The sequence below is a fragment of the Mus musculus genome, chromosome 3, assembly GCF_000001635.26.
Source record: "Mus musculus strain C57BL/6J chromosome 3, GRCm38.p6 C57BL/6J".
Taxonomy (NCBI): domain Eukaryota; kingdom Metazoa; phylum Chordata; class Mammalia; order Rodentia; family Muridae; genus Mus; species Mus musculus.
In genome coordinates, this window is record NC_000069.6 from 140,623,446 (window position 1) to 140,627,801 (window position 4,356).

General features: G+C 36.6%; 1 pseudogene; it reads right to left on the bottom strand.

Moving 5' to 3' along the window:
• Positions 1-3,731: 3,731 nt before the first annotated feature.
• On the bottom strand, positions 3,732-4,020 carry Gm31211 (annotated as a pseudogene).
• Between the last annotated feature and the right edge of the window lie 336 nt (positions 4,021-4,356).

A 4,356-nucleotide genomic window follows, 5' to 3' on the forward strand; every position in this document is an offset into this window, starting at 1 on the left:
TAGGAGTCTCATTGGGAATACTTCTACCTCAAGACCTAGATATACCACTCCTGGGCATATACCCAAATAATGCTCCACCATAGCACAAATATACTTGATCAACTCTGTTCTTAGAGCTTTATTTGTAATAGCCAGAAACTGGAAACAACCCAGATGTCCATAAGCTAAAGAATGGATAAAGAAAATATCCTCAGTGGTGAGGTAACTTAGCCCCCAAAATGACATGCATGATATGTACTCACTTCTAGGTTGATATTAGCCATAAAGTACAGGATAACTGTAATCCATAGACTCAAAGAAGTCAAATAACAATGAGGGCTGAAGGAAGGATGTTTGAATTGTTCTCAAAAAAGAAAATAAAATACAAATTGGAGGTGGATAGAGAAGGAACTGGGGTAAGAGAGGAAACAGGGAGGGAAATGGGAAAGGGGCATCAGGTATAGGGAAAGCAGGGGAGAGAGAATGAAAATTATAGGCAGTGGTCAGGGTGGGCATCTCGAGGGCACATCAGATACCTAGGATGGGATGAGACACAAGGGAAAGTATTGAGTGACTTTTTTCTCACTTTAGAAAAATATATAATTTTTATTATCTTTAAATAAGTGATGCTAGCTACTTGCCTACATTAATATGTCAATAATCTATATGAATATAAATGCCATATATACTCAAAATTAAGATTTAAATTTTTTAAATTTGTAAAATTTAATTTTAGCTATATCTATAATCTCAGCATTTATGTGACTGGGACAGGATAATCATAACTTCACAGTTCAGCTGAGAAAGCTCTTGTATTCCTATTGCTAATAATAATAATAATAATAATAATAATAATAATAAGGAGTTCGTGACTTTGTATATTACTTACTGTCAGTTTTAGGAGTTTTTTTTATTTTTTTTAATTAGGTATTTTCTTCATTTACATTTCAAATGCTATCCCAAAAGTTCCCCAGACACCCCCCCCCACTCTCCTACCTACCCACTCCCACTACTTGGCCCTGGCATTCCCCTGTACTGAGGCATACAAAGTTTGCAAAACCAATGGACCTCTCTTTCCACTGATGGCCGAATAGGTCATCTTCTGATACGTATGCAGCTAGAGACATGAGCTCTGGGGGTACTGGTTAGTTCATATTGTTGTTCTACCTTTAGAGCATATTGTTGTTCCACCTATAGGGCTGCTGACCCCTTTAGCTCCTTGGGTATTTTCTCTAGCTCCACCATTGGGAGCCCTGTGTTCCATCCAATAGATGACTGTGAGCATCCACTTCTGTGTTTGTCAGGCCCCGGCATAGCCTCTGTTTCAGGATATACACATGTACATAAGCATGAACACACACATATATATACATATATACATATATACATATATATATATGTATATAAATGCATAAATTTATATATATATATACACACACATATATATATATACATATATATATTTAATCACACAATCTTAGAATAAGGATATTTTGGCTTCATTCTTTCTTGTTGCTATTTACCTTATACCATTCTCTTGTCTTATTGTTTGAGGTAAATCCTCAAGCTCTATAAAGAACATGAAGAGAGATAGTGGACATTCTTGTCTTATTCTTGATTTGACCAGAAATATTTTGTTTTCTTTTTCCTTTTAGCAAACTATAACCTACTGTGTATTTCCTCTATTATGCAAAGACATAAATTCATCAAGACATAAATAATCAAGGGAATGCTGAATTTTGTAAAAGACATTTTCTACTAATAAGATGTTCATGTAGTTTTAACCCTTGATTCAATTTATGTTGTTTTAAATTTTACTCAAAATAGCATCGTATATCTTGAAATAAATCTAACCATGAGTATTAGTTAGGGTTTTACTGCTGTGAACAGACACCATGAATGAAGCAATTCTTATGAGGACAGTATTTAATTGGGGCTAGCTTACAGATTCAGGGGTTCACTCTACTTTCATCAAAGTGGGTGTGTGAAAGCTCCATGTCTAGACAGAAAAGGGGGATGGGAGTTACCAGGAGTTAGGCAGTGAGTGGGATATAAAGTAAATAAGTAAAAAAAATAAATTAAAAAAAAGAAATACAGAGTGTACATTAAATTCTATTTAATGTAAATTATTTTTCTGTTGACTATATCCTAGTTTAAATTTTTTTAGTTGCTTTTATTTTATTTTCTTAATGCACTTAATTAATTGGTAGGAAGTTCATTTACTCTAGAATTCTCATCAAAAGTGTTCCCTAGTTTCTCCACCACTTTCTGTTCTTTAAAAGAACTATTCTACTGAAAACATCCTAGATAATCCTCAACCAAAGAATGGATACAGAAAGAGTGGTACCTTTCCTCAAGGGTGTATTATAAAGCTGTTAAAAATGGCATCACGAAATTTGCAGAAAAATGGATGCCACTAGAAAAAAAATCATCCTGAGTAAACTAACTCAGACCCAGCAAGACAAATATAGTCTGTACTCAACTATAAGTGGATATTAGAAGTTAAATAAATTATAATCAAGTTAGAATCCACAGATCCAGAGAGGGTAGGAAGAGGAGGGCTCCAGGTGGGAAGCACAAATCTTCCTGGGAAAGAGGAATAGAATAGATTTTGTGGGTGGATAGGGGGTGGGTAAGATCAGGAACAGGATGTAAATATAACTTTTATTACTAGATGAAATTATCATCTCCAAGCCTTACTGCCTTGGTCTGCTAACTTAGGCCTAGTATTGAAAGCTTCTGGCCGCCATACAATCTAATCTAGACGCAGAAAGTTTTCAGCCTCTAGGACTTGAATGTGCTCACTCTTGCTAGTTCTTTATGATCTCTGGCTGGCTGTTTCCACTCAGCTGCTGTGTCTCAAACTCCTCTCCACACCTAATCTGGCTTTTCTGGGCTTGGTCTTATACTAACTTTGGCAATCTGTTCTAATCTTCTGGCTCCTTTTCATTCTTTGCTTGTTCTGTCTTTACCTGTTTCTAGCTTGTTCTCTATTCACCTGTCTCTATAAAATTCTTTATGTTAAACAGCTTCCTCTTCCTCCTCCAACTCCTCCTCCTCTTGCTCTCCCCTTAAGATCTTCCATTTCCTTTCTTCTCTTACGAAAATTGGGCATATTCTATTCTGTCAAATCTTTCTCTGATTCTTCACTTTGTCTACCATTAGACATCACTTTCAAACATGGGTGCTTTCTTCTACAAACTAATTTTACCTTCATTGTTTGGAACTAAAAGTGTGTGCTAAGGTCATGTCCTGTATTAAAGCCAGAGGAATTAAAGGTATTGAGAGTACAGAGTTAGAAAGAGACAGCCTGACTTCATCATAGGCTGCAAATTAGCAGTTTGGGAGACTAGGACTAAATCTCTGTTTCCCACAACTGGAAAAGTCCAAAATAAGTCAATTCCAGGAAAAACCATTCCTCACGGCCAGCCATTCAGAAAGCTGCACTATCACCTAGCCTGAGCCAAGTATAGTTAATCAACAAAAGTCCCTGAAGTCCCCTAGAACCTTAACCAATCACAAAGGCACCTATAACCCTGTAGATAGAACCAAACCATCAAGGTAAATGTCACCCACTCCTTCTATAACAGATTTTAAAGAAAAAAAAAAGAACAAAAAGGGACAAGCATCAGCTTTCCTGTTCCGTGGATTCTTGATGCTTTCATTGTATTGTGAATGCCTGGTTTCAAATGTGTGACAACAACAGATACCAGCATTTATTCTGAAAGGCTGTGTATTTCAAGAAGCTTATATTAGCAGCTTCCAACTCAGTCTCCAGGAATGATTCCCAGCTCTGAGCCACACTTCAGAAAACAAGTTCCCAGCAGTCTGTGCAGGATTTATTCCTATTACATCATTAATAATAATAGCACTTGTAACTGCAGGAACTTTTAATTCTTCTGCTGCAAACTTTAGCACTGCTATGAAAAAAGGTGTATGTTCAGGAACACTCAGAACTTTGTATGGTAGTCACGGTTCAGACGTCAACGTGATTTTAAAGGACACCTTCAACACAGTGGAACCTCCTGACACACACAGCATCCAACCATTCGCCCGCCGTACTGAGGGATATTTCAAATGAATAGAATTACCTATTTTTCAGTTTCTTGTATTGGTAAAAGTAAAAGGACTTTTATTTGCCATATGGAATTTGTAGAAGACTTTAATTCAGAAACATGCCTGATCTGGCGAGGGATCACATCCAAAGACCCTTTAGGTCTGTATGGTCTTGGTGGAATAGAGATATGCCTTTAGTACATACCTTTAAGCCCAAACAATATAGGTAAGGTTAGTTTATAGAAGGAGGCATCCATGTCTGAATGTGGCATCTAATTGACAGGCATTCAAAGTGAGAAGTCAGATTTGACAGAATGAGTC